Consider the following 11,265-nt stretch of genomic DNA (forward strand, 5'->3'; position numbering starts at 1 on the left):
AAACTATGTAACAAAGAGGGTTCAAGGGAGGACATCTAGATCTCCCTGGGAAGATGAAATGAAAGAGATTTTGTGAGTGGTCTGTGGGCACATGGGGATTGGAACATGAGCAATCTGGTTAAGGGCAGGAACTGAAAGAGGCTACTGGAAAAGGGATGGGACATTTCAGGGCCAGGTAAAATTTTGTCCCAAGAGAATCTCCCAAGAATGTACAGGGACGGCCCTAGCTAATACTCCTAGTAAAAGTGAATACATAGCCTGAAATTGTGATCTCCTGTGATCAGGCAAGATTTCTAGTGGGGTTGGAACACCAACACAATCACATAGCCTTTGACCTACAGTCTGTCCTGCCTATGATATATACTGGGGTTAGGGTGGCATGGAGACTGTGGGAGTGGCCAACCAATGACTAGTCCAGCCTTAAACCCATGCCAGAGGAATAAGGCCACCCCTGACACTGCATGGAACACCAGTAGCCACAAGCTGGATAACCTAGAGGCCTGGGATAGAACCAAATATGGCTGGAAGTAGATGGGTAGCTAGTCTAGTTGTCATCAGAAAGGTTTCATCCAGCAACTGATGGAAAGATACAGATCTGTAGCCAAACATTAGGCAGAGCTTGGGGAATCCTCTGGAAAGGGAAGAGAATGGAATATAGGAACCAGAAGGTTTGAGGCTACTACAAGAAAACTATCACTCTGTGTAAATAAAGTTCTGATTGGCCAGTGGCCAGGCAGGAAGTATAGGAAGGACAAGAGAGAAGAGAATTCTGAGAACAGGAAGGTAGAGGGAGAGACACTGCCAGCCGCCACCATGAGAAGCAACATGTAAAGACACTGGTAAGCCACAAGCCATGTGGCAAAGTATAGATAAGCAGAAATGGATTAATTTAAGATAAAAGAAGTAGATAACAAGAAGCCTGCCACAGCCATACAGTTTCTAAACAATGTAAGTTTCTGTGTGCTTTCTTGGTTGGGTCTGAGTGACTGTGGGACTGGCAGGTAAGAGAGATTTGTCCTGACTGGGCCAGGCAGGAAAACTCTAGCTACACAGAATCAACTCAAGTGGGCTCATAGGGGTTCACAGAGACTGAACCAACAACCTGGACCTGCATGGGACTAAAGTAGGTACTCTGCATATAAGTTACGGTTGTGTAGCTTGGTCCTCTTGTGGGACTCCTAATAGTGGCAACAAGAGGCTGTCTTAGACTCTTACTGGCTTCTGAGACCCTACTCCTCATGCTGGGTCACCTTGTCCAGCCTTAAAACATGGGGAGGTGCTTAGTCTTACTGCAACTTGATATGCCATGTTTTGTTGATAATCATGGGCAATCTTCCCTTAGAGCAGGAGTGGATTGGGGGTGGAGGGAGTGAGTGCAAGGAAAGGAGGGTAGGGAAACTTCAGCCAGGATATAGATAGATAGATGATAGATAGATAGATAGATAGATAGATAGATAGATAGATAATTCTTGGGGTTTGATTATGTTTTTGAGTTTTTAAATTTTTAATATTTGCAAATTTCATGCATGGTGTAATGTGTCTTGATTATATCCTCCCCTGGTTCTCTCCTCAGACTCCCCCAACACTTCTTCCTCCTAAAATGTATATTCTCTTCCTTTTTTTCCTGTCTTCTTGTTTTTTCAATAACTCGCTAAGTACCAATTAATGCTACCACACACGCCCCCCAAATTTGAATTTCTCTCTGCAAGAAAACATCAATTACCAATCGTTTTTAAGCTATGAGTGCCACCTCAGGAACCTTCTTCTTTCACACTAGAATTTTTAACTGGTTTGGTGCAAGATTTGTGCAAGTAACCACAGCTGCTGTGGGTTCATGTGTGCCACAGCCATGTAATGTGCAAAACCAGCATTTCACAACACCTTCCAACTTTCAGGCTCTTCTATTCTCTTCTGTGGTTTCTTGAAGTTTGGGGGGAGTTCATGGGTGTAGTCTTCATGGCTGAGAGTTCAGTCACTGATTACTAGCATTTGAACAGTTATGAGCCTCTGTGCTAAGTGCTACAATCTGCAGTAACAAGCTTCTCTGACAAAGGTGGAGCGTAGCAGAAACCTAAGAATATAAATGTAAATATGTAGAAGCCATGTCAATACATGATCATTTAGAAAAACAATAGATTCTCCTCCTAACCACCACCACCCCCAGTCTATAATTTCTCTAGCCACTGCTTTGGTCCATGTTTACTTTAAATCCCTCCTTTGGAAGAAGTCTCATGGCCAATCATGAGAGAAGCTAGTGATCCCTAAAAATATTCTTGCCACTCTTTTACCAGTAGGCACATATCACACAGCAGGTAAGTATTATGGCACACAGGACCAATAAATGGTCATTGGCTTCTTTTTCTTTTCCTTCAGCAAACTGCACAGCACCTTCCAGAACTATGAATGAAAAAAAATCTCAGTGAATGTTTTAGTCAGCTAGAGATTCATTTCTTGATGTCATGCAACCAAAGTACATGGTGTCTTTGACAATGGGGTCTTACCATTTAGCTATGGTGGTCGCTCATCAGTAATGATAATATCCTGTAGTGTTGCTGTGCCTCTGGGGCCTTGATGACCATTAACTCATAGGCAGGCAATCTGTGGCTGGCAGTGAGGTTTTCATTGAATAGACAATGTCTCCTAGGAATTTTTATTTCTACCATGATTAAAACATGCTGCCAACTTTAGTGTCATGTTTGTGCAATCTCCTGCCTGCAAAATTGAAAAGATCACAGAATCTCTACCTGAGAGACCACTGGAGACTGGCTAACAGCATTTCTCCCCTCTTCTTATTTTGTCAAGTTAAAAACTTCAGCTCTATATTTCACTCATTTATCTTGTGCTGATAAAATGGATTACTGATCACTAAAACCCACTTGAAGTCCCATTATTATACAAATAAAACACAAGCCATGACTGATTATTTTATTTCATTGGAGAAAATTTTGTGCATTTGAAAGAAGTGGTAACTTACATTTCTGTGCCTATCATGTTGATATATGTAAAACTTCACTAAGCATGATGTACAAAATAATTATTACTAATATGAAAGTATATGACTCAGTAGGTCACAGACAAAATAAGATAAGAAAGTAGATGCAGGACTGCCCGAGAAGAAAGAAAAACTTCAGTGGGAAAGGGTGATATATGAGAGGACAATGGGGTAAAGCAACTCAAACTAATTATATACATGCATAAAATAATCAAAGAATCAATGGAAAAGTATGTTGGGAAACAAATTTAATAATCTTTCATTAGAAATTGAGCTCTGGGTGGCGGCTCTTTCAGAGTACCTTGGTTCATTCCCAGCACCCACATGGCAGCTCATAACTGTCTACAACTCCAGTTCCAGGGGATCTGATACCCTCCCACAGACTATATACGGTCAAAAAAAATAGTGCACATTAAACAAAATAAATAATTGAAAAATATTCAACTCTGAGTACACTAGTCTTTTGGATATAAATTAAAACCCAGCATCCAAATATAAGTTTCACTTCTTCATAATACTGAAACAACTATGCATTTTCTGCTTTTAGTAATAAAATCATAAATGTATGCATGACCTCACACTGATGCCTGATATCCTATAATGGAAGGTGTGGGGATAGTAAGGAGTGAGAGACTTAACACATGGAGGTAAAAATCCAGCCGGGGAGGCTGAATTCATTTTGTGCACATATCAGAAATTACTCATGCTGGGAAAAAGTACAGTCATCTAATAAAGACAAACTGTGCTTAATGTCAGCTTTACTAATGCTTTTTGCAATTCAAAATGGTGCTTTTGTATTAAAACAGTTGGCAGAATATTAGACAGTTCTTAGGGTGGCAGTGATACGCAGCATATAGAAGGCAAAGCCTGCCGAGAATCAGAGAGGATGAAATTTATAACATTTGACTGAGATATTGTTTGAAGTGGTGAAGAAAGATTGTTTTAAAGAACATTAATTAACTGTAGATGTAACCGGCTTGTTAAATAAGAAACACAGACCCGATTGCAGAGTTAAAAACCACGAGGTCAGAGCAAGAGGAGAAAACCTTACCCTTCACTGCTTCTGCTGTTCTTCCTCTCCACAAGAGACCTACTTCAGTACGTCCTCTCTATTTAAAAACTTTCTGTTCTGTTTTCTCATTGGTTGTAAACCCAGCCACATGACCTCCTCATCACTGCCTGTTTGTACAGACCTCCAGGTCTTCTATGGTTGCTATTGAGATTAAAGGCGTGTGTCTGCCATGCTGGCTGTGTCCTTGAACACACAGAGATCCACCTAGCTCTGCCTCCCAAGTGCTGGGATTAAAGGCATGCCCCACACTGCTCAGCTTCTGCTCTGGCTTGCTCTGACCTCAAGGCAACTTTATTGACATACAAATAAAATCACATTTCAATACAAATAAAATATCACTATATTTCCCCTTTTCTATTTTAATAAAAAGAGAAAAAGGAAAAAGTTATAACAATATAAGAAAAACTATATACAAAAGTACAATAACTATATACACCATATATACAATGAATACCTAAACAATGTCTAGTCCATTTGTTTTTGACAAATTCAGAGAAAATAATTCCATTATCTATCCTATTTTGGTAAGTCCAGAATGTACCTGATTCACTTTTTATCCTAACTTATATAGCTAACGGAACTGTCTTATAACGTCTTTCAAATTTATACACTTACAGCTCTTAGTGAGTTTTTCTGAAATCCTTAACAAAGATAATTATAACTATAAGTGATATTCAACTCCCTCAGAGACCCAAGAAGGAAATAATACTACCTAATAAAAAATAAAAACAAGAAGTGCATGCAAGCAGCTTCCAAAAAGAAAAAATGTGAGTTGACAGAAACAGACAGCTGCCTGGACAGTCACCTGAGGTTTCTCCGAAATGTTGGGGCATCATCTTCAGCCTACAGGCTTAGCGTATCTGACAGACTCTTTTGTGAACTAGGATGTATACAAGGTCAACAGTTTGACCTCACATTTGGTGAGAGCAGTCCATGTACCAGAAACACCTGAATTCCATTAGTGTCATGTCATGATACAGGATTTTAAATTCTGGAAATTATTGATGTTTTTTTCAATTCAGCTGTCCATTTTTCTTGGCTGTGTATATGTGGCTTCATCTTGACATCCTGTTCTTCTCCACATCCCTCTATTAAATGCCAGTCAACTATTGAGAGGGGTGAGCTTAGTTATTCTTCAAGAATAACTGTTTCATCTGTTGTTCCATTGCACATCAGAAGCCATTGGCCCACTCCCTGTTCAGCTGCCTTCGAAGAAAAGGGCACAGTACCTTTTACAGGTTGCAAAGGTCACTCACTTCAGGGATGGTGCCATATTGTCCTGGCTTCAGAAGATGCCTTTTGTTAAAGCCACAACCACACTTGTTTTGGCAAGAATTGGTAGTCCTTGGTTTAATGTCCTTTCTGTCCTGTTTGTCAGCAGTTGATTCGAGGATACTTTGTTTGTCCAGTGGCTAACTTTTGCCACAATGAAAGTTAGCTTTATATGCAGTTTCTTCAATGCCCATATCTTCTCTGAAGTAGATTGGTACTGCCAGGAGCCGTCATGTCTCATAGTCATAGCAAAAAAGAAAAATTCTTAAGTTATTAAAACATTTTAACTGCCATGTTCTGTAGATCTCTGAAGGGTTTGAAGATGACCTGTCTATCTAATATATATCTGTTTGATCTTGAAAACACACCTAATATGACTACAAGTTCAATTGTAATGTCTAACCACTAATTTTCATTTCAATATATCCTAATAGTTGGTAATACTAACATTCAAGGATTAGCAAATTGCATTACATTGTTAAATGAATGGTATAAATACAATATCTCGAGCAAGATTAGAAATATGTATATGGCATATTCTACAATCTCAATCACAATAATAATTTGTATACAATATAAAACAATCCAATTGAATGTAAAGTATTTAAAACTAGTAATTGTCTTTTTCTTTTTTTTTTTTAACAAGCACCTTTTGCCTAGCCCTTTTCCTAACCCTTAACAACAACTTGTAACCAACCCTCCTAAACAATGAAAACTATCCCAGACCCAATACCCATAAAAAGACCAAAAAAACCACCCACCCCACACCACCCCTTTGGGAATGTGGGCGTCGAATTCTTAAAATTGCTTCCTGCTGGGTATGGGCGAAGTTATCTTTATTCTGAAAAGAAAAATTTGGGGTTAATTGACAAATTCTAGGAAAGGTAACTATATTCTTTGTTATCCATAATGCCAAAGTTCAGGGTTTATCTCAAGTCCTTATTCAAGTAGTCTTTGAAACTGGATCATCTCAGCTAGTCATCTCAGAATTGCTCTAAGCACTTTGTAGTCCAAAGCTGATCTGTAGATGATTTTTGTCACCTTACTGATATTATTTTCCACGTGGAATTGTCGTTGTGGGGCCCCATCTTCTTCCTGGAGATTTCAGTTGAAGTTAGGCCTGGCTGTGATTTCCTGCAGAAAACTGAAAAGAGACTCGAACACAAAGACATATATAGGCAGCTAATCGAAGACTTTTCTCTAGAATTAATTAGTACTCATATGACCATTATTATCTTAACAAAGTTTTATATATATATATATATATATATATATATATATAACTTGTAAATTTTGATATAAAATTCATACTTTAAGAAAAGTTTAAAGAATCAGAATAGAATCAAAGAATTGAGATTAGTAATAGAATAGTCCCTTAATTAATTTGGTTTTTCTCCTGTACCATGTCAGAAGATGGCTCTTTCTTCTGGTATGATACAGGGAGTTTTCATTTTCCTTTTAACAACATGCTTGAGTTTAAAGGAGGAGGGAGCCATTCTCCAACTCCAAAATCAGCTTGAAGCTGTAATTGAACTGGGACTACAAGAAGACTAAGAGTATTAATTTTTTAGAGAAGAGCAGAAACAAACATTTAGGAAGATTTATGAAATTTTGTAGATGATATACCAATAGGCCATTTTACTCTTTTTTCCTGGGACAGATGATTTGTCCTTTTTCTTCAGTTGTCTCATTTGTCCATTGTTCTTCAGATTCCTTAGCCTTCATTCTCCTAAAAGACAAAAACAAAAACACTTCCACAAGACTAATTTTGGGGAGGTCCCCTTTTGGCAAGTTACATCTGATTAAATGAAAAGGCATGTATTAATGGTATAAGTGAGTTTAAACTGGATGGTCATGTTGGTTGATGAACTATCACCTCTTCTAATTAAGAGGTCTCTCTTGTTCAAATCGAACTTTTATCAGTTTTGATGGTACACACAGCTTATCTTATCCTGCAGAAACAAAAGCAAAACCTAGTCCCCAACGTAACACATGCCCTGGTTTCCATTCTGAGGTCAGCACATCCTTGAAGTATATAGGCTGATTTAATTCTGTTGTTTTTTCTATTAACCAATGTCTCTCTGCAGCTGCTGTTCCTTTCTCATTGGCATTGAGAAAAATTCAAAGTTAATAGAGCATTGTGCAGTCTATTTCTGGGGGTTTTTGTTACCCCTTTCTGTTTATTTATCATGTCCTTTAGAGTTCTGTTGGATCTTTCTATAACTGCTTGGCCTGTAGGATTATGTGGTATACCTGTAATATGCTTTATATTATAATAAGCAAAAAACTGTTTCATTTTAATAGAGACATATGCTGGAGCATTGTCAGTTTTAATTTTTGCAGGTATACCCATGATGGCCATAACTTCTAGCAAATGAGTGATTACAGAATCAGCTTTTTCAGAACTCAAAGCAGTCGCCCATTGAAATCCTGAATAAGTATCGATAGTATGGTGTACATATTTCAATTTTCCAAATTCTGCAAAGTGAAACACTTCCATCTGCCAGGTTTCATTCCTCTGAGTACCCTTTGGGTTACATCCTGCTGGTAATGGTGTCTGATTGTAGAAGGAACAAGTAGGACATTTCTTTACAATTTCCTTGGCTTGTTGCCAGGTTATGGAAAAATCCTTTTTTAAACCTTTACTATTGACATGATGTTTTTGATGAAATTCTGAGGCCTCCAGCACATTTCCTATCAATAGTTTATCAATCTCATCATTACCTTGTGCTAGAGGGCCTGGAAGACCAGTATGGGATCGGATGTGAGTTATATATAAAGGACGACTCCTTTCCTTGATTGAATCTTGTAATTGAATAAATAGTGAAGTTAATTCTGAAGCATCAGGGATAAATTCTGCAGTCTCAATATGTAATACCACTCTTTCTGCATACTGAGAGTCAGTATCTATATTGAGAGGTTCTGAAAAATCCATTAATACCAACAGAATAGCATACAATTCCAATTTTTGAACTGAATTATAAGGACTTTGAACCACCTTACTTAAATTTTCTGATTTGTAACCTGCCTTTCCTTGTTTGGTGGCATCTGTATAAAATGTCCGAACTCCAGATATGGGTTTTTCACATACAATTCGAGGCAAGATCCAATCAGCTCTCTTTATAAGATCAATTCTATTGCTTTTAGGATATTTGCTGTTAATTTCTCCCAAAAAATTACTGCAAGCTCTTTGCCAAGGTTCACTTTATGTCCATAATTTTTCAATGTCCTCTTTAGTTAAAGGTACAACAATTTCTGCTGGGTTTATTCCTGCTAATTGACGAAGTCTCAATTTTCCTTTCAAAATTAAGTCAGAGATTTTTTCCACATCAGTTTTTAATTTTTTATTTGGTTTATTTGGTAAAAATATCCATTCCAATATAATATCTTCTCTCTGCATTAATATTCCTGTAGGAGAATGCTTAGAAGGTAAAATAACCAAAATGCAATCCAGCTTTGGATCAATACCATCTACATGTCCTTCATTTACTTTTTTTTCTACCAAGGTCAATTCTTTCTCAGCTTCAGGTGATAATTCTCTTGGACTATTTAAGTCCTTGTCACCTTCTAAGGTTTTGAACAAATTATTCAGTTCATCATTTTTTACCCCAACAATAGTTTGTAGATGAGAAATGTCCCCAAATAATCTTTGCAAGTCATTAAGAGTCTGTAGGCAATCTCTCCTAATTTGTACCTCTTGAGGTCTAATTTTTTGTAGCTCTATTTTATATCCTAAATAATTAATAGAATCTCCTCTTTGTATCTTTTCAGGAGCAATTTGTAATCCCCAGCAAGGCAATATTTTCTTTACTTCTTCAAACATTCTTTCTAAAGTATCTGCACTTGAGTCAGCTAGTAAAATATCATCCATATAATGATAAATTTTAGATTTAGGAAATTTTTTACAGATCACTTCCAAGGGCTGTTGTACAAAATATTGGCACAGGGTTGGACTATTCAACATTCCCTGTGGGAGGACTCTCCATTGAAATCTTCTAACCGGTTGAGAATTATTGTAAGTAGGCACCGTGAAAGCAAATCTTTCTCTGTCTTTTTCTTGTAAGGGTATTGAAAAGAAACAGTCTTTTAAATCAATAACTATGAGAGGCCATCCTTTAGGTAACAGAGTAGGCAAAGGAATTCCATATTGTAGAGTCCATTGGCTGAATTACTTTATTAATTGCTCTAAGGTCTGTTACCATTCTCCATTTACCAGATTTCTTTTTAATAAGAAATACAGGAGAATTCCATGGGCTAGTAGATTCTTCAATATGGTGAGCATTTAACTGTTCTTCTACCAGCTCTTCTAAAGCCTGGAGTTTCTCTGTTGTTAAAGGCCATTGATGAACCCATACAGGCTTGTCTGTTAACCATTTTAAAGGTAGAGCTGTTGGTGTCTTTGGAAGATCATCAGTTTTTCTGCCCTGTTCTTGTATAATATGGATGGCTGGTGACCACTCATTAGAATAATACCTTCTAATATTTCTCTCAGAAACATGTGCTAGTTTATGATTTATTTCTGAGGTTGGAGGGATGTTAATCTGAGTATTCCATTGTTGTAATAGGTCTCGACCCCACAGGTTCATGGCTATGTTAGCCACATATGGTTTTAATCTGCCTCTCTGTCCTTCTGGGCCTATACATTCGAGCCATCTTGCACTCTGTTTAACTTGAGATAATGTTCCAATTCCTAACAGTTGAACATTTACCTCCTGAAGAGGCCAAGATGGATGCCAAAATTCTGGTGCAATTATGGTAACATCAGCACCTGTGTCTACCAGACCAGAAAACAAAACACCATTTATTTTTATTGTTAATTTTGGTCTTTGTTCATTTATAGAAGTTTGCCAAAAATTTTTCTTTATGGTTTCTCCTGAATTTTCTGTTCTCTCTGTCTCAGTTGTTCCATTACTCTGAGTAGCCTGATTTATTCCAATAGGCATTTGGTCATTTAACTGCTCTGAGTAGGGGTCTCCTCTACAATTGCAGGAAAGGTCTGAACTGGATTCACTGTAGGGGCCTGCCTGAGGCCCTTCTGCCCGGCTAGCTCAGTTGGTAGAGCATGAGACTCTTAATCTCAGGGTCGTGGGTTTGAGCCCCACTTTGGGCGCCAAATGTAGATGTAACCAGCTTGTTAAATAAGAAACACAGAACCAATTGCAGAGTTAAAATTCACGAGGTCAGAGCAAGAGCAGAAAACCTTACCCTTCACTGCTTCTGCTGTTCTTCCTCTCCACAAGAGACCTACTTCAGTGAATCCTTTCTATTTAAAGACTTTCTGTTCTGTTTTCTCATTGGTTGTAAACCCAGCCACATGACCTCCTCATCACTGCCTGTTTGTACAGACCTCCAGGTCTTCTATGGTTGGTATTGAGATTAAAGGAGTGTGTCTGCCATGCTGGCTGTGTCATTGAACACACAGAAATCCACCTAGCTCTGCCTCCCAAGTGCTGGTATTAAAGGAGTGCCCCACTACTGCTCAGCTTCTGCTCTGGCTTGCTCTGACCTCAAGGCAACTTTATTGACATACAAATAAAATCACATTTCAATACAAATAAAATATCAATTAACCTGAATTTGCTATAGTTCTTAAGAAACATTATTTTGTATCAGAAAGAAAGTATTTCCTAAAAATTCTACATCTCCTTAATTTCAAACAGAGCTCCAGAGAGGCTTTGTTCAAACCAAAATCTTTCAAGAAGTAAAAAATGTGTGGCTAAGCAAGGTAGATTCCTGTCATCAGACAAGCTTCTTAATTAAACTAATTTGGGAATTCCATACCCAGAATTTTCTACCAAAACACTGACCTTTTTTTTTTTTTTTAAATGGGCTCTAGGGATTCTTTTTCTTTAATTAAAAAATACTAATTTTACATATCAACCACATATCTCCCTCTTATCCCTCCTCTCACTCCCCACCAGCCTTACCT

General features: G+C 37.8%; 1 non-coding gene across 1 annotated transcript; it reads left to right on the forward strand.

The window, feature by feature from the left end:
• Positions 1-10,373: 10,373 nt before the first annotated feature.
• On the forward strand, positions 10,374-10,446 carry Trnak-cuu. Its single transcript has one exon. It is a non-coding gene; the product is annotated as a tRNA-Lys (tRNA).
• Positions 10,447-11,265: the final 819 nt, after the last annotated feature.

This window comes from Onychomys torridus, chromosome 6, assembly GCF_903995425.1.
Source record: "Onychomys torridus chromosome 6, mOncTor1.1, whole genome shotgun sequence".
NCBI classification, from domain to species: domain Eukaryota; kingdom Metazoa; phylum Chordata; class Mammalia; order Rodentia; family Cricetidae; genus Onychomys; species Onychomys torridus.